Source organism: Geotrypetes seraphini, chromosome 6 (assembly GCF_902459505.1).
Source record: "Geotrypetes seraphini chromosome 6, aGeoSer1.1, whole genome shotgun sequence".
Lineage (NCBI taxonomy): Eukaryota > Metazoa > Chordata > Amphibia > Gymnophiona > Dermophiidae > Geotrypetes > Geotrypetes seraphini.
The window spans coordinates 27791862-27814920 of NC_047089.1; the positions used below are offsets into that span (position 1 = coordinate 27791862).

The 23059-nt window shown below is 46.7% G+C and overlaps 1 protein-coding gene across 5 annotated transcripts in view; it reads left to right on the forward strand.

Annotated features, from left to right (window-relative positions):
* LOC117362986 (transmembrane protein 217-like) overlaps window positions 1-23059 on the forward strand; it is a 40234-nt gene that overhangs the window by 11892 nt on the left and 5283 nt on the right. For 2 of the 5 annotated variants that reach the window (XR_004539948.1, XR_004539949.1), the window contains exon 2: window positions 7086-8522. The exons of 2 other annotated variants lie outside the window; for them this stretch is intronic. The gene's annotated coding sequence lies outside the window, so the exon portion shown is untranslated. Of the gene's footprint in view, window positions 1-7085; window positions 8523-11358; window positions 11412-23059 lie in introns of those variants that run through there. One more of the 5 variants, XM_033950090.1, reaches the window with a different exon arrangement.

The window sequence follows — 23059 nt, forward strand, 5'->3', positions numbered from 1 at the left end:
CAGAACTACCATATCCCACACTACCAGAGGAAAGATTGACCCAATTGAATTTTGGTCCCGTTTTGAAATCAACACCAACCCAACAGAAGAAACGGACCAGCTCATGAGCTCCTGGATCAAGGATAGTACCAACATATTAAACGAGATCGCCCCCATTAAAACACGCAGAATAAGAACCTCAAACAAAGAGGGCTGGTTCGACTCAGAACTGCTGCTATTAAAGAAGGACCTCAGAAAAGCAGAAAGAGTATGGCAAAAATCTGGTACCCTAGAACATAGACTGGCCTGGAGACTAAAACTAAAAAATTACAAAAACCTCACTAATGAAAAAAGAAAAAACTCCTACTCCCACAAAATTGGTAACATAAAAACCAACAGTAGTAACCTCTTCAAATTGGTTAATGACCAATACAACATCGAGACCTTCACAAACACACAAGAAGAATCCACTTTAACCGCCAACACCCTTGCAGACTTCTTCAACACCAAGATTCAAAAATTAAGATCAACACTACCTACCAGGCCCAACCCACTCGAGTTGTTCCCCATTCTCCTGGACCCGGACATATCGAACCCAGACACAGGAACTAGAACAGACCTAAGCTGGAAACAATTCGCAACAATCGACTGGCATACATTTAATACCTACTACAACAAATACACACACTCCTTCTGCAAACTGGACACATGCCCACCAAACATCATGAAAGCCACCCCGCCCCACTTCAAAGCAAACATGATGATATGGGTCAATTCACTTTTATCCACAGGAAACTTCCCATTAGAGCATGGTCATATTATGATCACCCCAATTATAAAAAACGCGAAAGAACCATCAAACTCCCCTGCTAATTATAGACCAATTGCTAGCATCCCCCTATTTACCAAAATAGCAGAAGGGATGGTAAAGGCGGAACTCGTTGCATATCTTGAAAAATTCAACATTCTAAGTGACAATCAATCAGGTTTCCGCGCAGATCACAGCACTGAAACCATCATAGCCTCCCTTCTCGACCACCTCCACACCCTCTTTAGCCAGGGCTCAAGCGCCCTAATTATACAACTTGATCTGAGCAGTGCCTTCGACCTGGTCGACCACTCCATTCTCCTTGAATGCCTGGCCCACATCGGCATCTCCGACCAGGTCCTCAACTGGTTCCAGGGGTTCCTAAGAAATAGATCCTACACGGTGCTCAAGAACAACTTGTTCTCATATAGTTGGGACAATACCTGCGAGGTCCCTCAGGGCTCCCCCCTGTCACCCACCCTGTTCAATATCTACCTGGCCTCCCTAGGGAACCTTCTACACAACCTCAAACTTAAATCCTTCATCTATGCAGACGACATCACAATAGCCATCCCACTAACCAATTTCTCACAAGAACGACTCAACTACATTACAAACATTCTCAACCAGATCGAACTCTGGATGTTATCTTTCAGACTGAAACTCAATCCCGACAAATCAAAATTCTTCCTAGCCACCCCCAAGGACAAAATCAAGGACACTTCAATTCAACTAAAAGGACAAACTTTCCCCCTCGAACCCACCCTAAAGATACTGGGAGTCACTCTGGACAAAAATCTATCCTTAGAAAACCACACCGATCTCATGGTCAGGAAAAGCTTCTCCGTACTGTGGAAACTCCGCACCATAAAAAAATACTTCGACGACACCTCTTTTCGCCTACTTGTACAATCCTCCATCCTCAGTATCCTCGACTACTGCAACATCATTTACCTCAATGCCACAAAGAAAACCACCATGAGACTAAAAATAATCCAAAATACCGCGGTGCGTCTCATCTTCGGCCTAAAGAAATGGGAACACGTCACCCCCTTCTACCACCAACTTCACTGGCTGCCATTTGAATCTAGAGTCCTCTTTAAATTCGCATGCTTCTGCTACAAATCGATAAATGGTTCAGCACCAAGTTACATCAATTCTCACTTTAGCCTCTACAACACAAACAAGAAATCCCGTAGAATTCAGTTGTTCGCCTTCCCGTCTCTAAAACTCTGCCACCTTAAAAGATTCCTAGACAAAACCTTCGCCTTCCAAGCAGCTAAGCTCAACCCATGGCTTGCACAAATGATACTCGAGGCCCCCACTTACCTCGGCTTCAGAAAATCACTCAAAACCTACCTATTTGGCAAACAAGACCCCTAACACCCCCCCCCCCGCCCTCCCCCCCGCTCTTCTCCTCCCCTTAATTGCTCCCCTCTCCCTATCTCCCCTCCGCCCGTCATCCTCTGTTAAGTTCGATTAACACTTGCTTATATCCGATAAACTACTTATATCGGATAAATTGTCTTTACATGATAAAATGCTGTAAACCTGCTTTAACATTTGTTTTTATCTGATAAATTGTGTATTGCTGATAAATTGTTTAAAATTGTTCAAAATGTTTGTAAATCTGCGTGTCAACGCAGATACTACTGTAACTGATGTAAACCGCCTAGAACTCTCCGGGTATGGCGGTATATAAGAATAAAATTATTATTATTATTATTCTATTCAAAAATTCTCTCAAAGCTCTTTTGAATGTAATTCTTGTTTTAGTTTGGATGTAATCCGCCTTGAACCGCAAGGTAATGGTGGAATAGAAATCACTAATGTAATTACAGTATTGGACTATGAGTCTGAATTGTTCTTTGTCGAAAAATTTTCTAATTTTGCTAAGGTTGCGCATGGTGAAGAATGCTTTTTGTATGATTTTGTTGATTTGCACCTGAAGAGTGCAACCTCTGTCTACTGTTACTCCAAGGAGTTTGAGAGTGGGCTGTATGGGATATTTGGTGTTTTGTATTTTTAGTTCAGTTATAGAAGGGGTTTTGTCCTTTTCAAGCAGTAGAAATTTAGTTTTATCTGGGTTGAGCTTCAGTTTGTGTTCTGTCATCCATTTTTCCACTGCTTCTAGAGTTTTTTCCAGGATGTCTGTTGTGGTGGGGTCTTGTGTGTCAAAGGGGAGGAGTATGGTTAAATCGTCTGCATAGCTGAATGAGGTTACTTTGAGTTTGTCTAACAGGGTACCGAGGGAGGAAATGAAAAGATTGAAGAGCATGGGTGACAGTGGGGAACTTTGAGGTACTCCACAGCGATTGGTCCAAGGCTCCGATATAAGATCCTTTGTTTTTACTCTGTATGTTCTTGTTTTGAGGAATCCTTGGAACCAGTTGTATACTTCGCCTGAGATCCCTATTGCTTCTAATATCTGAAGAAGTATAGTGTGGTCGACCAGGTCAAATGCGGCAGAGAGGTCGACTTGAATTATCAGCATCCTTCTTCCTTTGCTAAGGTGCTGTCGGGCTATATCTAGAAGGGAAACTAGCAGTGTCTCGGTGCTGTGGTTAGATCTGAACCCCGATTGAGTTGGGTGGAGTAGGTAGTGGTCTTCAAGGTAGTTGGTGAGGTATTGGGCAACCAGACCTTGTATTAGTTTAACATATAATGGAATTGAGGCGATGGGTTGGTAGCTGGAGGGGGTGTCTATTGGTCCTTTGGGATCTTTCAGTATTGGGGTGATTATGATTTCTCCTAGGTCTTGTGGGAATTGGCCTTCCGTGAGAGTTGTTTGGATCTATTGCAAGAGGCAAGCTCTAAATTTGGGGGATGCATTTGTAAGTAAATATGAGGGGCAATTGTTCAGGTCGCATGACGCTCGACTATATTTTCTGTAGAGTCGGTTCATGTCCAACCATTGCACCTTTGTAAAGTTGGACCAGTGCCTGTCAGCTGCAGTGGCTTCATCTGTTGTAGGGTTTATTATGATCTCGTCTAGGAGGGTAGGTGAGTTGTTGAAGGAGGCTCTAATAGTGGCAATCTTGTTGTTGAAGTGAATGGTTGTAAACTAAAAAGATATTACTATTGGATGCTTTCATACCAGGTTGCAAACTGGGATAAGGAGTTTAAACCTTTTCTATTGACGTCTGTCTCATATTTACATTTTAGGAGACAGTTGAAGACTCCCAGCAGCGTCTACTGTGAACTATAAGACTCAAAGTGAACAAAGCCATGGAACCAGACAATCTACACCCCAGGGTGCTTAGAGAGCTGTGTGATGTCCTGGCAGAGCCGTTATCCGTGCTCTTCAATCTTTCCTTGAGTACGGGAAGAGTCCCCTTGGACTGGAAAACAGCCAATGTAATCCCACTCCACAAAAAGGGCTGCAGGACAGAGGCTGAGAATTACAGACCGGTGAGTCTCACATCCATAGTGAGTAAACTCATGGAAACACTAATTAAGCATAAATTAGATACGATCCTGGACGAGAAGAATCTACGGGATCCCCGCCAACATGGATTTACCAAGGGCAGGTCCTGCCAATCCAATCTAATTAGTTTCTTTGACTGGATAACAAGGAAACTGGATGTGGGGGAGTCCCTAGATGTCGTGTACTTGGACTTTAGTAAAGCTTTTGATAGTGACCCACACCGCAAACTATTGAGCAAGATGAAATCAATGGGACTGGGAGAAACATTAACTGCATGGGTCAGTGATTGGCTAAACGGTAGACTTCAGAGAGTGGTAGTGAACGGTGCCCCTTCAAAAACGTTAGAGGTGATCAGTGGCGTGCCGCAGGGCTCGGTCTTGGGCCCGATCTTCTTCAACATATTTGTGGGAGATCTGACTCAGGGGCTTCAGGGTAAAATCACATTATTCGCCGATGACGCCAAACTATGCAATATAGTAAGTGAGAACATTTTGCCAGACAGTATGACGCAGGACCTACTTCTATTGGAACACTGGTCCTCGACTTGGCAGCTAAGCTTCAATGCTAGAAAATGTAAGGTCATGCACCTTGGCAGCAGGAATCCGTGCAGAACTTACACACTAAATGGTGAGACCTTAGCTAGGACCAAGGTGGAATGTGATTTGGGGGTGATCATTAGCGAAGACATGAAGACTGCCAATCAAGTGGAGAAGGCTTCATCAAAGGCAAGACAAATGATTGGTTGTATCCGTAGAAGTTTTATCAGCCGGAAGCCCGAAGTTATAATGCCATTGTACAGATCCATGGTGAGGCCTCATCTGGACTATTGTGTACAATTCTGGAGGCCACATTACCAAAAGGATGTGCTGAGAGTTGAGTCGGTTCAACGAATGGCCACCAGGATGGTCTCGGGACTCAAAGATCTCCCGTATGAGGAAAGGCTGAATAAATTGCAGCTATACTCACTCGAGGAACGTAGAGAGAGAAGAGACATGATAGAGACGTTTAAATATATCACGGGCCGTATTGAGGTGGAGGATGATATTTTCTTTCTTAAAGGTCCCTCGGCCACAAGAGAGCATCCGCTGAAAATCAGGGATGGGAAATTTCATGGCGAAACCAGGAACTTCTTCACCGAAAGGGTGGTCGATCATTGGAATGAACTTCCACTTCAGGTGATTGAGGCTAGCAGTGTGCCAGATTTTAAAAGGAAATGGGATACACATGTGGGATCTCTAGAGGGGTAAAAAGGAAATGGGATGCACATGTGGTATCTCTAGGATGGGTAAAATCAAGGGGGTGGGTCATTAGAGTGGGCAGACTTGATGGGCTATGACCCTTTTCTGCCGTCTTCTATGTTTCTATGTATTTTCTAAGTTCTTAGGCTCCTAGACTCCTAACTATTTCTAGTTGTTTATTTTTAGCTAATCTTTTGTAAACCGCGTAGAACTTAAAGGTGATGCTGTCTAGAAATGGATTTTATGTTATGAGTGAAAATGTACAGCTCTGCTTGGTGACACTCTGGAATATTCTCCCTGAAAGGCTTCACTTAACACAAGACTATCTCTCTTCACCCAGGCTTTTAATGGAAGAAGTAGCTAACTCCAGACAGGCCCTGTAAAGCTAGTCACACACACAAGTAGTGACACTTGGCAGCATCTAACTAGAGCAGGACATGTTTATCCACTCCTACCCTAAGATCGTTGATGATCATTCAAGCCACTTTGGAGCGTAGGCACTTTGCAGCCCTTGACAGGGGTCCAGGCCGTCTCTTCAAGGCAATGTGGGAACACTTCTGGATGGATCTCACTCCTCACGCCCGGAGTCGACTTTTGAATGTGACTTTGATTCTTGACTATTTATAGTGCTCACGAACTGGGTTTGCATTAGGGGACGGGGGGAGAATGGGGAATATGTATATAAAAGAAAAATGTTCTGTTTTGTCCACTATGTTTGCGTGCACTTTGACATTTAATAGAAAATATTTAAACATCTACTCCTACCCTAGATGAGATCATTTTCAAGCACTAGTCTGACCTCATGCGCAACCTTCTTCAAATTAATGTGGTAAAGTGGTTAGAGCTATAGCCTCAGCACCCAGAGGTTGTGGGTTCAAACCCTGGGCAAGTTACTTAATCCTCCACTGCTCCAGGTACATTAGACAGATTGTGAGCCTACCGGTACAGATAGGGAAAATTCTTGAAGTACCTGTAGATAAAAACCATTTTGAGTGTGGTTTTTAAAATTTTATTGTTGGTAGATCATTTTGACTTGGTCATTTTAAAAGTAGCTCGTAAGCCCAAAAAGTGTGGGCACTCCTTGCCCTATGCTATTAAAATGTTTTGTTGATATGTTGATATTGTAATGTAACATACTATGTCATACTTTGTATTGTAATCTGAAATGTTTGTACACTGCCTCAAGTGAACTCCTTGAAAAGGTAGTAAATCAATCCTAATAAGGACCTCCTCTTCTGCTTGCTTCCCATCCATGTCTACTCTTAACTCGACCAACACTGTCCCTATCCCATTCTTGTAAGCTCTGCCTTAACCTCACAAGCCTCAAACACTTATGATTTTAAAGTGTTTGATGCTTGTGCAGATGAGGACGGAGCTTGCAGAAATAGGGCAGGGACAGGAAAAGAACTCACATTAGGATTGATTCGTAATAGTCACAGCTTTTTAAATAAAATATTTCCCCAGGCCTCCTTCCTTTGAAATTCCTATTTCTGTATCTAAATGAAACCCATAGGTTATTTTGGCCATTCTCCTAAAGATAATGTTCCCTATAGGTCCTTCCAAGACCCAGCCATTTGCTCCCTCTGTTCATCTTGTATGGATTATTGTGACTTGCTGATTTCTCCCTTTGCAGGCTCTTGAATGAACAGAGAGAATGAAGAGCTATTTTGCCACTGGCTGCTGCGGGATGAACCCCAGGACCGGATCCCAAATGGCAGGAATCTATATGATTATAGTATGCTTCATGCAGATGGTATTCAACCGGGGCAACCTTCGGGATGCCAGAGAGAGGCTAAACCAAATCCCAGAGCATAAAAAAGAGAAATGGGTGCTGAGTCTTATTCCATCATTGTACTACCTCGTCTATTTCCTGCTTACTATCGCCTTATTCATGTGCTGCTTCCTGCTTTGCTCCATCTACCGTCAGTCATATCAGGGCTTGCTCATGTACATTGGCTGGATCTTCATCTACGAGACTATCAACACTGTACTGCTGATAGTAACTGAGACACACATGCAGCTACTCAATGTGCATGTGAGGCTAATAGAATGGTTTGGGTACAGTGTCCGACTAGCACTGCACTGTTTCTGGTTGACCTACATTGTCTCGTATGCTTTGGAATTGGCCAAGATTCGGAGATTGAGCCATTTGAGCCGAACCAGACAAAAGGTAAACAAGACTGCCCACGCTTAAGTTCATTGCACAGCAGCAGGTGTGACAGAGGAGGGAGGAAGGGCACGACTTCTATCCTCGTGGGCTTTTTCTCTCACTGCCTGTTTTCTTTGTGGGCAATATTGAGCTGAACAGCACCGCAAAGGTCATCAGCTTCAGCAGTCTTCGAGAGGCAGGACTCCTGACAGAATGAAGCAGGCAATTAATGAAATTATCGCCTGAAGCTGACAAATAACCAGAGCCATGCCACCACCTACCCTGAATAAATTGCTAGATGTCACAGTGCAAGCCTTTCAACAGCTGCTTGACCTGAAGACTTGCTCAGTCACTGTCTTCAGCCTTGCTTCCCCTTTCCCCTGTAGTGTGGCAGTTACTGTGGGCTTTGTAAACCCCCTTAGGGCCCTATGGATTTTTTTTACTTCTTTGAAGAAGCCCTGTGTGAAAGGGCAGAATCTTTGTTGGGTATTCAAAGCTAAGTAATGTAGTAAATGATGGCAGATAAAGACCTGAATGGTCCATCCAATTTACCCAAACATTCACTCTCTATAATTTAATGATTTAATTTAAATTCTTCTTTTTCTTAGATATTTGTGGGCCAGAAACCCACAACTTTGCCCAGTATTGTGCATCCACTGGAGTCACGTTGATGCTCACACCAGCTCATCTAAACTATCTTAGCCTCTCCTCAAGTGTTTCTTCCTCTTAAAACTTAATTTATCAAATAAATAAGTTGTTGATTTAAAATAAAATTATTTTGCAAGGTTTTGGGGACAATGATAATATCGTTAACCCACAGTGCGGGTGTTTGAAGTCCTTTTCCTTGCATTTTTTACACCACAGTCTAGTTTAGACTAATATTAGTCTGTTTGTGTATATCCAGTTATTTTGTTTATCTGTTTGCGGACAGAATTTCTGTTTTATTGGTTCTTAATAAATATTTATTCATTGGTTTAATCTCTGGTTGATGTGTACAGTTCCATCCCCAGTTTGACAATTTCTGTTTGTTTTCCATGGGGCTAGTTTCCTTGTTCTCTTTTTTGTAAAAGAAACACTAACAACAACAATAAAGGAGCATAGATACAATATTTGAAAAGAGAGAAAGGAATGACTTTTGGGGCTATACATTCAGATATAAAGTACATATAGGGCTCCTTTTACGAAGGTGTGGTAGCGTTTTTAGCGCACACACCGGATTAGTGTGCTCAAGAGGAGGTGGTAGTGGCTAGTTCGTGCAGCATTTTAAGCACGCGTTATTCCGTGAGTTAATGCCCTAACACACCTTCGTAAAAGGAGCCCATAATGTAGTACAATAAATCAATAGGCCAAGTTCTCAGTTAGGACATAAACTTCTTAAATGAAGATCAGTTTGGGTAATATTTAATTGAATTTTTAGCCCTTTTGGTTTGGTAGGAATCATATCTAAAGTACACTTCTCCCTCCGGATTCGCAGGGGATCGAGGCAGAGCCAGACCGTGAATGGTGAAATACCGCAAATATCTTCTGGTCCGGCTCTGACCCACCCACGCCTCCCTCCTGCCTTCCCCCCGGCATCACCTGGTGGTCTAGCGGGCTTTCGGGGCAGGAGTGATGTTCCTACGCTCCTGTCCCATGCAGATCGCCAATAGGAAATAGCTGCCGTGAGTTCCCGTAGTCTCTCGAGACTACGATAGGAACTCCCCACAACCTCCTATTGGCGATCTACACGCGGCAGGAGTGTAGGAAGATTGCTCCTGTCCCAAAAGCCCACTAGACCATCAGGTAAGGCCAGGACGCCGGGTGGAAGGCTAAACTGTGGGGTTTTTTCTTTTATTCCCCCTCCCCAAAAAGTCACGAATATGTGAAATTGCGATTGCCGAAACCGCAAATGGGGATGGGTAAGTGTAAATGATTTATCATGTATGCCAAGCCCTTTCCCTTCCCTTGTTTAAAAGCAGACTGAAAACCCACCTTTTTGATATAGCCTTCAATCCTTAATCCTACTCCTCTCCCACCAACTGAGCCAGCAGATTAACTTCCCCTTAACTGTATCCATGACATTATCTGTTTAGATCAGTGTCTCTCAAACTTGCTCGAGCCCTGGCACACTAAAGGTAGTGGCCATGGCTCAAGGCACCCAGAAGGGTGCAGACGCTGCCGTGATGACATCACATATATGCATGACATCATCACATTGATATCCACGCATGCACAGAGGCCCTCCAGACACCCTGAAATGCCAGTAGGGCATGCCATCAGTGAAGTCTTAACAAATATCAACTGAGTACCCCCAACCACAGACCTCCCAAACTCTACCCTATACACACCCAAGCTCTTCCCCAGATCCTGCCCCCATAATTGAAATGCAATTATTTTCCATTCATTTTTCATATACACACAATATACACAGCAGATATAAATTCTCAAAACTGACAAATTTCAATCACTATATTGAAAATAAAATCATTTTCCCTACCTGAAAATAAAATCATTTATCCCAGGACAAGCAGGCAGCTATTCTCACATATGGGTGATGTCATCGTCGAAGCCCGGATGCGGACGCCTCACAAGCAGACTTGCTTGAAGAAACTGGAAGTTTCAAGTCGGCTGCACCGCGCATGCGCGAGTGCCTTCCCACCCAGAGGGCGCGTCTCCTCAGTTTTCTGCGGAGCCGAGAAGTCCTTCTTTGACTCTCTGCGTGAACTTTGTTACTTCGTGCCCTCTCTGAACCGCGGTTTATACTTTTTTCCCTCACGAATTGTTGTTCTTATTTTATTTCTTTCATTTTTAGTTTTTTTTTAATTATTATTTTTTTTCCTCTTCCGAGGGCTTTGATCTTGCGGCGGCTGTTTTTCCTTCTATGTCCCGGCCTGTCACGGGCTTTAAGAAGTGTAGCAAGTGCCAGCGTGCAATTTTTCTTACGGACCCATACCGTCGCTACCTCAAGTGCCTTGGGCCGAAACATCACCCGAAGTCGTGCCTGCGCTGTGTTACACTTCAACCTCGAGCCTTCAAACGTCGTTGTATTTCAGTAGATAAGCTCTTCGGGATGGATTCTTCCTCGGGACCTCGGCCTTGACTTCGACCGAGGCTCCTCCTGCTTTGACTGCTTCCACCTTGAGCCTCATCAGACCTTGAACTGTGGTTAGGGATGCACAACATTTCATAAAGTTATTTACTATTCTAAGGTTCTTTTTCTAGCAGTTTGAATTGCCTTTTCTTTAGATAGCAAAGTGAGTGATAATCAAGTTTTCTGAAACAAAACTGTAGGAGCTCCAACAGTGCTTAAACGTCTTTATAACAGACAGATCAAAGTTGTGCTGCTATCTTCTTAAGACATCCTATTGCCCTGCGACGCAAACTTATCGCTGTCACTTATCGCGTGCCCTCCCTCCTAAATTATTTATGAAGCAGTAGAATCAGATTGCAAGAACCATATAGCGGTAGTTCCATTGCTGAACTCACAAAAAGCAACGATTATATGTTGCAGAAGTAAGGGAAAATAACTCTGACGGCAAGAAACACAATGTATACAAGGAAGAAGGAATCTCAATGCAAGTCAATGAGGATCCTGCAAATCCTGGTTTTACACAGATCTGGCGACGAGAGAGTCGAGCGCGGACTTTGTTTTTGAACGTCCAACGGTTAGGAATGTGTGGGAGGTGCCAGGGACGACCCTAGAGGAGCTGCGAAGCGCGGAAGTGAGCTGAAGTGACTGCTGAGGGCTCCATCTCACCTCGACTTTCCCCCCCAAAGAGCGAAAGTATCTGTCAGGGCAGGAGCATTATTTAGTTCTCATAGATTTTGCAGGTAGGCTGTAGAAGGGGATAATAAAATCACATAATTTTAAGAAATGGCACCCAGAAATGGGACAATCCAGATCTAACTCCCTCGCTGGCATATGTGTGTGGGTTTCGTTTTTTTTATTATTATTTCCACCATGGGGCAGATGGGAACAGGGACGAACGGTCAGATGAATCCTCGCTTCCCTTTACCGGCTCTACTCTTGCAAACCCGCCTGTTCCCCTTTGCTTGCAGCAGTGGGCAACGTGGACTGGAACCCGAATCTTGCACATTGCACGCTGGAGCATGAAGTCGGCTTGCACTTTTGGGAACAGGAGTACAACCTGCAGATGTACACTAAATCTCACCCTTTACTCCTCCCCCCCCCCCCCCCCCCTTAGAGCTTATTTCAGATCACTGGTCTTTAGTTGAGCTCACATCCAATAAGATCAGTGAGAAAGTGGTGAGCAGGATGTGAGGCACTCATAATGCAATTTGTTTGAACTGGAACTTCTCTCTTTTGCACTAGGGTTATTGCAGTGATTGACCTGGCCCACAAGTCACATAACGTGGCTCCTTTTGGAACACTACAACAACCAAGACCTCTCTCTCCTCTGTTTTTTAGACCCATTATTTCTTCCCCATCCCCCCAAAGTCTAGCATATACAAGACTCTTTGAATGTCCAAAATCAGTACAGCAGCATGTCATAATTCTCAATAATGGTGCTACTCTTCAACCTTGAGCCCTCAAACTCTGTCAAGTGCAAGTGGAGAAGATTTTCGGTAAGGAGACCTCTGCTACACCCTCGATCTCCGACTCGGTCAGATCTGCTACGGGGTGTCCTCCTGCCTCCACGACTTCGGCCTCGACTCATCAGACCTTCTTCATTCGGAACCTCCTCGACCTCGAGTAAATCTGCCAAGTCTCCTAAGCTTCCCTCAGGTCAGATACCTCAGCAGACAGTTCCAAGTCCTCAAGCTACCCAAGCTAGTCCTCAAGCTACCCAAACATCATTCCTCCAAGTAGAAGGATTCTTCATTTTCATCCTCGGAGCCTTTAGCCTCAGCAAGTGGTCCAGTTTCAGACTCAGATCCACAATTGCAGGCTACCATCCAGACCTTTTTAGAGCGGGAATTTGTTCAGTTACTGACGAAATATAGTCTTGCTCGACTCTGCTTCCTGTAGTCCAGCCTAGGCTCTCAGCAATCTCACAAGAGGTCGAGTCCTTGCCTGTGCCTCGAGGTGAATCTACACACTCTATGCAAGGAGTCCAGTCTTTGTGAGTGTCTGGTCTGGAATCTTCACACTCTATGCAAGGAGTTGAGTCTTTAGGAGTGCTTCAAGATACCTCGATCCAGACTACAGAGTCTATGAGACTTCAGTCTACAGCTTCTAGCCCTATATCCTCACATAAGGCATTGCCCAATTCGAGGCATAGGGCGAAGTCTCCTCAACCTCGCACGAGACCTGATTCCAGAGAGCACCCTCATCGCCAGTCGAGGCCCTCATCGAGGCACCGGTCTTCCTCCAGAGAGAAGCTTTCCTCGTCCAGGCCTTCAAGCTCTTCGAGGCCTCCAACTCCTCGATCCAGGATATCAATAGCAGAACCTGAGGGCTCAGCTTCTCCCAGTGCCTCATCCCAGTCTGCTTATTCGCTGGGATATCAATACTCCAGGGAGGCTTCGCCTTCGTTTTCCACTCGAGGCACCTCGAGGTCATCGAGTCCCTCTCGAGGCCATCCTCTTGTGGATAAATTTCCTCCTTCCTCCGTCAAATGGCTGAGGACCTGGATCTCAAATTGGACTCTGTTTCTAAGTACTCTAAGGAGTATTTAGAGGAAATGAGTATGGTTCGGCCTCCTGCGGAGTCTCTCAAACTCCCTCTTAACAGGCTTCTTACTCAAACTTTCAAATGAAACCTGGAAACTCCTTATGCCATCCCTGCTGTTCTAGGCAAGTTGGAAACGAGTTACAGAACTGTACATTGCAAGGACTTTGAGAACTCACAACTATCTCATCAGTCCCTTCTTGTGGAATCTTCCTTAAAGAGGAGTCATCCTTCCACGGTCTATGCTACCGTAGCTTCTAGAAGAGAGGGCAGGACCATGGACAAGTTTGGCCGTCGTCTTTATCAAAATTTGATGATGGCCTCCAGGGTTTTAAATTATAATTTTATCTTTACTACTTATTTTAAGTATTTTTTTGATACTCTCCCTGGTTTTTCAAAAGACCTTGGTCAACACAGGCTTTCAGAGTTCCAGCAAGTCATTGCTACATTGGCAAACGCCAACATTAAAAGGTACCACAGGGGGAGGCTGGGACAGAATTTAACGGTGCTGGGGGGGGTATGTAAAAATGATGATTGATTGGGGAGGTCGGAATTTAAAAGTTCTGGGGGGCTGGGATTGAATTTAAATGTGTTGGGGGTATATAAAAGTGATGATTGATTGGGGGACTGGGATGGAATTTAAAGGTACTGGGGGGTATGTGGGGGATGATTTAAGGTACTGGGGGCATGTGGTTGTATGGGGGTTGATCTAAGGTACTGGGGGCACGTGGGGGATGGGGGATGATTTAAAATACATGGGGGGAGGGGTAAAAAAAAATTGCACTCATGTCTGAAGCGGCATCTTCTTCCCAGCTCCTCTTGCACCTATTTTACCTTCAGGAGCCAGCCATGCCACAATGAAGACAGAAAGAACCCAAAACCAAAGCCTGAGACTAATGTGATTGGAAGAATAAAATTACCAGACAACAAAAGGTAGAAAAAAATAAATTTATTTTATATTTTGTGATTAGAATATTTCAGATTTGAAATATATATCCTGCTAGAGCTGGTATTAGACATAACTGGGGACCGCAAAATCCAGGCTGTGCTTCTTTAACTTCCAGCTGGCTTAGGACTCTCTCTCTCTGACCAGGGGTCAATTGTCCTAGTTGCACTCCCATAACACTATTCCTGCAATGTGTGACTGAAGTATTCTGTTAGCTTGATTTTTTTATGTAACATTCTGTAGTAATTTGGTTTGTTCAGTTTTCACAATAATGGAGGGGATATTTGTGAAAGAGAGGGGAGACAGGAGTTTTGTTGATCCTTGCTCTGTATTATTTATGTTTATAAAATGACAATTGTACAGAATGTTGTCTCTTTATACTTTAATAAAATAAGTTCAGTATAAAATCATAACTAATCAAGGCTTGTGTGGATGGGATCTGACAGTTTGCATGGCGGGGACGGGGACTGAGCTCACGAGGACAGGTCAAGGATGGTGATAAATATTTTCCCAGTGTCATTCTCTAGTCTCAACTTATATTCAGATCCACTTATATTTGAGTATATACGAAAAGGGACAGGAAAGGGACTTGGGAATTCTGATCGACAAGTCAATGAAGCCGTCCACACAATGTACGGCGGCAAAAAGGGCAAACAGAATGCTAGGAATGATAAAGAAGGGGATCACAAACAGATCAGAGAAGGTTATCATGCCTCTGTACCGGGCCATGGTGCGCCCTCATCTGGAGTACTGCGTACAGCACTGGTCACCGTACATGAAGAAGGATACAGTACTACTCGAAAGGGTCCAGAAAAGAACGACTAAGATGGTTAAGGGGTTGGAGGAGCTTGCCTACAGAGAAAGATTAGAGAAACTGGGCCTCTTCTCCCTCGAACAGAGATTGAGAGGGGACATGATCGAAACATTCAAGGTACTGAAGGGAATAGACTTAGTAGATAAGGACAGGTTGTTCACCCTCTCCAAGGTGGGGAGAACAAGGGGGCACTCTCTAAAGTTAAAAGAGGATAGATTCTGTATAAACGTAAGGAAGTTCATCTTCACCCAGAGAGTGGTAGAAAACTGAAACACTCTTCCGGAGTCTGTCATAGGGGAAAACACCCTCCAGGGATTCAAGATAAAGTTAGACAAGTTCTTGCTGAATAAGGACGTGCGCTGGTAGGGCTAGTCTCAGTTAGGGCGCTAGTCTTTGACCAGAGGGCCTCCGGATGAGCGGACTGCTGGGCATGATGGACCACTGGTCTGACCCATCATAATACCATGTTCTTCTGTTGCTAATATTAAACACATGGTTGAGGAAGTTTTTGATTTGAGGGATGGATGTCTGAATTTAGACTTAAGCTTAATTATGAAAAAAAACCTTTTTTGTTTCATCTCTTCAGAATAATTTCAAGACTTCTATTAACGTTAAAGATGGTGCAATATCCGATTCATCCAACCATTAAGATTTGGGGGGTTACCACTGATCAGAACCTGATTATGTGTAATCAGTTATCTTTAATAGTTCATAAAAGGTTTTCATATTCTCTGGAAATTGTGTACTCTTAGGGCATACTTCAAATTTCAGCCTTTAAATTGTTGGAACGATCTTTGGTAATGAGCCATTTTGGACTATTACAATATAGTCTACTTGGCTGGAACTAAGAAAAATCTCTCAAGATTGAAAGTTATTCAAAACACTGCAGTAAAGCACAGTTACTTACCATAACAGGTGTTATCCAGGGACAGTAGGCATATATTCTCACATGTGGGTGACGTCATCTACGGAGCCCCGACGCGGACAGCTTTTCAAGCAAACTTGATTGAAGATTCAAGTTTGCTGTGCTGTACCACGCATGTGTGCCTCCTGCTCCACTAGAGGGCGCATCTCCTCCTCTTGGTCTCCAGTTCACATAACCAGCAAAGAAGCCAAACTCGGGGAGGAGGGCGGGTTGTGAGAATATATGCCTGCTGTCCCTGGATAACACCTGTTACGGTAAGTAACTGTGCTTTATCCCAGGACAAGCAAGCATGATATTCTCACATGTGGGTGACCTCCAAGCTAATGAAAGAGGGACGGAGGGAAGTTGGCAATTTAAGAAAACAGATTACGCAAAACCGATTGGCCAAAACGGCCATCGCTCCTGGACAGTGTATCCAGACAGTAGTGTGAGGTGAAAGTATGAACCGAAGACCACGTGGCAGCCTTGAAAATTTCCTCAATAGACGTGGACCTGAGGAAAGCAACAGAAGCTGCCATCGCTCGGACCCTATGTTCCGTTACTCGACCATGCAGTGCAAGACCAGCCTGAGCGTAGCAAAAAGAAATACAAGCAGCTAACCAGTTGGACAAGGTGCGCTTGGAAACTGGGCGTCCCAACCGATTAGGGTCAAAGGACAAAAACAATTGAGGAACCGTCCGATGAGACTGAGTGCATTGAAGATAAAAAGCCAACGCTCTCTTACAGTCAAGAATGTGAAGCACCACCTCCCCAGGATGAGAGTGGGGCTTGGGAAAAAACACTGGCAAAACAATGGACTGATTGAGATGAAAATCAGACACCACCTTAGGCAAGAACTTAGGATGAGTGCGGAGAACCACCTTGTCATGATGGAATACAGTGAAAGGCGGGTCCGCCATCAGAGACTGCAGCTCACTAACTCTCCGAGCAGAAGTGAGGGCAAGCAGGAAGATCACCTTCCAAGTGAGAAACTTGAGATGACACCTATCCAGAGGCTCAAACGGAGGTTTCATAAGTTGAGCCAGAACCACATTAAGATCCCAAACCGCAGGAGGAGGTTTGAGAGGAGGATGAACATTCAAGAGACCCCTCATGAAATGAGAATCCAAGGGGTGAAGTGAAAGGGACTTCCCGTCAAAGTGCTGATGGAATGCTGCAATCGCACTAAGATGTACTCGAATAGAAGTCGTCTTCAGACTGGACTGAGAAAAATGAAGTAAATACTCCAGAACCGCAGACACAGGAACTGACACAGGTTCTAGATGATGAGAGGAACACCAGGACGAGAATCGTGTCCAATTCTGAGTGTAGCAAAGGCGAGTCAAGACTTTACGAGAAGCCTCCAACACCTCCCTGACCGACTGAGACACAGGGAAAGGAGTCAGGGGGAAAGAAACCAAGCAGCCAGATGAAGAGACTGAAGATTGGGATGCAAAAGAGAACCTCGACTCTGAGATGGCAGAGAAGGAAACACCGGCAGAAGCAGTGGCTCCCTGACACTGAGTTGAAGAAGCAGGGAGAACCATGGCTGGCGAGGCCATCGAGGAGCAATCAGGATCAGAGTGGCCCGCACCGACTTGAGATGTACCAACGTCCGCAAGATCAGAGGAAACGGTGGAAACGCGTAGAGGAACTTCCCCTCCCAATCGAGGAGGAAGGCGTCGGCCTCGAGACGGTCCGGAGAGTACATCCGGGAACAGAAGAGAGGCAGTTTGTGATTGAGGGGAGAGGCAAACAGATCTATCTGAGGAGTCCCCCACCGGTCGAACACCTGTCGCAAGACCTGAGAATGCAGTGACCACTCGTGCGGCTGAAGAAGTCGGCTGAGCTTGTCCGCCAGGCAGTTCCGCTCCCCCTGAATGTAAACAGCTCGAAGGAAGATGTTCTGGAAAATCGCCCACTCCCAGAGCCAAAGAGCTTCCTGACAGAGGGACCAGGACCCCGTTCCCCCTTGCTTGTTTACATAATACATTGCCACCTTATTGTCCGTATGAACCAGAACCACCCGGTCGTGAAGCAGGTGCCGGAAGGCCACGGCCGCTAGATAAATGGCCCGAAGTTCCAAGACGTTGATGTGACAGCATCGATCCTCTGCTGACCACATCCCCTGAGTGTGCAGGCCGTCCAGATGAGCCCCCCAAGCATACTCCGAGGAGTCCGTGGTGAGGACCTTCTGGTGTGAAGGGGCGAGAAATAACAAACCCTTGGAAAGATTGGAAGAGTTGTCCCACCAACGGAGCGACTGTTTCAAAGAAGGAGTCACCGTCACGGGACGGGCGATCGAGTCCCGGTCCTGACGCCACTGGGAATCCGCAGATGTAGACGGGCGAATGGTGTGACATGGACGGTAGAGGCCATATGGCCCAGCAGAGTCATCATTTCGCGCCAAGACTGAAGCGTGTAGCGAAATCCGGCGACTCAGATTTACCAACGCCGCCAGACGCGGAGGAGGAAGAAAGGAACGGAGGCGAACCATGTCCAGCACGGCCCCAATGAACTGCAAGGACTGAGAGGGCACAGCTGGGATTTTGGAAAGTTTACCTCGAACCCCAGACTCTGTCGGGTTGCTGAGATAACCCCCTCCCTGGATGGAGCCTTGATCAACCAGTCGTCCAGGTAGGGAAACACCTGAAGACCCTGGGACCGTAAGGCCGCTGCAACCACTACGAGGCACTTCGTGAAGACTCGAGGGGACGAGGCGTCTCAAGTCCAGGATCGGGCGCAGGTCCCCCATCTTCTTCGGTACCAAGAAGTAACGGGAGTAAAACTCCCACCCTCGTTGACTGAGAGGGACCACCTCCACCGCCCGAAGGTGAAGAAGGTCTCGAGCCTCCGAGAGAAGGAGGGGCAACTGCGCCCGATTGGGAGGACACGCACTTGGAAGGCTGTCGGAAGGAATCTCCCAAAAGTTGAGAGAGTACCCGGATGAGATCACGCCAAGGACCCACGCGTCCGACGTGATGGCCTCCCAACGAGGGTAAAAGGCTCTGAGACGGCCCCCGATGGGAAGAAGGCCTGACGGAGGAGCGGAGGAGGCCAGCCCCCATCCGCGCATCCCGTCAAAAAGACGGGGACGGCTTGGCAGCTGCAGGCGGCTGGGACTTGGGCAAAGCCCTAGGATGAGCCTGCTGGCGCCTGGGCAGAGGCTGCGAAAAAGCTGGAGTGGACTTCTGTGGGTAGCGGCGCGGGAGGGCCTGGAAAGGCCTGGAAGTGGGCGGCTTAGGTTTAGGCCGAACAAGAGAAGCAAATGACCTCTCATGCTCCGAGAGGCGCTTCGTAGCTGCTTCGATGGTATCATCAAATAGCTCCTTGCCAACACAGGGGAGGTTCGCCAACCTATCCTGTAAGTTAGGGTCCATGTCGACCAGGCGCAAGCAAGCCAGCCGACGCATGGCCACAGCAAAGGCTGCTACCCTGGAGGAAAGCTCGAAGCCATCATAGGCTGCATGGAACAGATGGAGGCGTAGATTGGAGAAATCCTCTAGGAGCAGGCCAAATGCCCCTCGACGGGAGGCCGGCAAATCCGCCGTGAAAGCCCCCAATAGTCCAATCAGGTGTTTCAGATAGAACGTAAATGTAAAGGTGTAATTTAGCACCCTAGAGGCCATCATCGAGTTCTGGTACAGCCTCCTGCCGAACTTGTCCAGGGTCCTTCCCTCTCGACCCGGAGGGACCGCCGCGGAGACCCGGGAAGGGTGAGCCTTTTTCAAAGAGTATTCCACCAGCAACGACTGGTGAGAAAGCTGCGGTTGCTCAAACCCCGGGCAAGGCACCGTACGGTACTCTGACTCCATCTCGGAGGGGACAGCCGTCACCATATAGGGAGTCTCCAGGTTCCTGAGAAAGGTCTGCCGGAGCACAGGGTTCAACGGCAGCCGAAGGGACTCCCTAGGCGGAGATGGCATATCCAGCTCCGCCAGATACTCCTTAGAATACCTCGAATCGGACTGAAGGTCTAAGTCAAGTGCGCGACCCTGTCCTGGACAAATTGAGTGAAAGAGGGGCGAGACGCTCCCGGAGCCCCGTGAGGGGACGGCGAACGTAACCTCCGCCTCGCGGAAAAGGACGGGGAAGCCTCCCTCGAATAACGAGGCTCCCGCTCCGACCCGCGCTCCGAGACCGGGGAGACACTGGGGAAGCATTCTGGGGTCGAGGATCTGCGTCGCCTCGAGGAGCCCCTCGGGGACGACGCCGGGGTAAGGGGCACCGACCGACGTCAAGTCGGAGACCTGTCCCCAAACTCCCTCGGTGAAAGCCTGGAGCCTCGGACCGGAGCCCCGGACCGAGGGGAAGTTAATAGAATCCGAGGGTTATAGAGTGATAACTCAGCTACCCTCAGCGGTCCCGTACGAGACGTCGGGGAGCGGCCCCGCATCGGAGGAGAACTCAGGGCCTTCTTGGAAGTTCTGCGGCTCGAGGACTTGACATGCTTCGACCAACGCTTCGCCCCGCGGAGCTCCGTGGGGGAAGAGCGCCTCGGCGAGGAATCCGATGAGGACAAGAGGCGGCGAGACTGGCACACCTTGCTCCGAGGGGCCTCGACACGGGGCTCAGGCTGGTCCGGCACACGCGAGCTCGAGGTCGGGGCCGGGTGAAGGTGGGCTAGCGCAGCAGACAGCTCCGACGAGATCATCGCCCAGAGTATGTCCTGAAAAACCGGCACGGACAGCATCGAGGGCATGTCCAAGGCCGCAGTGCACTCCACCGAGGGCGACCTCTATTTAGAGTATTCCCGGGTGGTGGAGGCACGTCCCGAGGACTTAGAGGACTTCGCCGGGACCGTAGGCAAGGAACTCCCACCATGCCCGGCCGGCGTCCCCGAGGCTGGCTTCTTCGCCGGCGGGGAACCTGAGGAAAGAAGAGGGGACTTACCCGGAGCCAAGGACTTCTGCGAACCCGAGGTCTTTGGGGTCGAGTCTCGAGGCGGGGCCGAGGTACCCGAGGCCGAGGTCAAGGCCGGGGCCGAGGCCGACCTCGAGGTCAAGATCGCTGGTCGGCGGCAAACAGATCCGCCATACGGGCTTTTCTTCGACGGAGGGCCCGGTGTTGAAAAGTAGTGCACCGGGGGCAGGACTCAAGTCGGATGGTCGGCCCCCAGGCAGAGAATGCACCAGCGATGCGGATCTGTGATGGACAAAAGACGATCGCATCAGGTGCACTTTTTGAATCCGGTCAAAGGCCGGGACATAGAAAAATGAACAGGCCGCGGCCAATGAGGCCACGCGGCCGCGACAACCCGGGAGCCCCCGGGTTGACCAAATTGAACCGCGACTTCGCGACGAAGCAGGAAAAAGAGAAACAACATAAGCATAGCGACTTTAAATGAAGAAAAATAAGAAAATTGCGGTGCTAGAAGGCACTTGGGGCAGAGCCTAAAAATACAAGACTTCTTGGCTCTGCGGAAAAAAAACGAACTGGAGACCACGAGGAGGGGATGCGCCCTCTAGTGGAGCAGGAGGCACACATGCGTGGTGCAGCACAGCAAACTTGAATCTTCAATCAAGTTTGCTTGAAAAGCTGTCCGCGTCGGGGCTCAGTAGATGATGTCACCCACATGTGAGAATATCATGCCTGCTTGTCCTGGGATAAGACTTATTTCTGGCTTGAAAAAGTATGACCACGTATCCTGTTTTATTGCAAATTGCATTGGCTGCCAGTGGAGGAACGGGTTATCTTTAAGTTGGGCTGTGTGTATTACAAGGTTTTAGCTGGCCATGCTCCTTCCTATTTGATTGAATTATTTTGCTTTTCTATTCAAAAATTCTCTCAAAGCTCTTTTGAATGTAATTCTTGTTTTAGGTTGGATGTAATCCGCCTTGAATCGCAAGGTAATGGCGGAATAGAAATCACTAATGTAATGTAATTACATTACATTAATGGCTTATATTCTGCCTGTACCTTGCAGTTCTAAGCGGATTACATCAAAAAGATAACTGGACATTTCCAGGAAGAGGAATACAATTAAAGATGTTGGATCTAGTACATCAAAAAGATAGCTGGACTTTTCCAGGAAGAGGAATACAATTAAAGGTGTAAGGTCTAAGACAATTTTGAAGTGAGGATGCTAAGAGGGGGCGAGAGGGGAAAAGGAAGGGGTTAGGACATTTGGGTGAATTTCTTGAATAGTAGGGTCTTGATTTCTTTGCGGAAAGCCTTGAGGTCAGTTGAAGTTGGGATCCAATTTAGCTGCATGTGTTGCTAGTAAGTTGTCATACATCTTTTTGCGTTTAGTTCTTTTAAAAGGGGGATAGGAGAAAGGGGACTGGGTTCTCCTCTGTCTGGTTGAGAGGTTCCTGTTTAGACGGTTGTTTAGGTGGGTGGGTGCCGTTCCGTTTAATGTTTTGAATAACATGCAGTATAGTTTGAATTGGATGCGGGCTTGTATTGGAAGCCAGTGTGAATCTAGGAATGCGTTAGTGATGTGGTCAAATTTTCCAAGGGAATAGATCATTCTGAGGGCAGTGTTCTTCTGCACGGTCTGTAGTTGTTTTATTAAGTAGGTGGAACAAGGAAGGTAGAGGATATTGCAATAATCCATTAGACTTAGGACTATATATTGGACTACGAGTCTGAATTGTTCTTTGTCGAAGAATTTTCTAATTTTGCGAAGGTTGCGCATGATGAAGAATGCTTTTTGTGTGATTTTGTTGATTTGCACCTGAAGAGTGCAACCTCTGTCTACTGTTACTCCAAGGAGTTTGAGAGTGGGCTGTATGAGATATTTGGTGTTTTTTATTTTTAGTTCAGTTATAGAAGGGGTTTTGTCCTTTTCAAGCAGTAGAAATTTAGTTTTATCTGGGTTGAGCTTCAGTTTGTGTTCTGTCATCCATTTTTCCACTGCTTCTAGAGTTTTTTCCAGGATGTCTGTTGTGGTCGGGTCTTGTGTGTCAAAGGGGAGGAGTATGGTTATATCGTCTGCATAGCTGAATGAGGTTACTTTGAGTTTGTCTAACAGGGTACCGAGGGAGGAAATGAAAAGATTGAAGAGCATGGGTGACAGTGGGGAACCTTGAGGTACTCCGCAGCGATTGGTCCAAGGCTCCGATATAAGATCCTTTGTTTTTACTCTGTATGTTCTTGTTTTGAGGAATCCTTGGAACCAGTTGTATACTTCGCCTGAGATCCCTATTGCTTCTAATATCTGAAGAAGTATAGTGTGGTC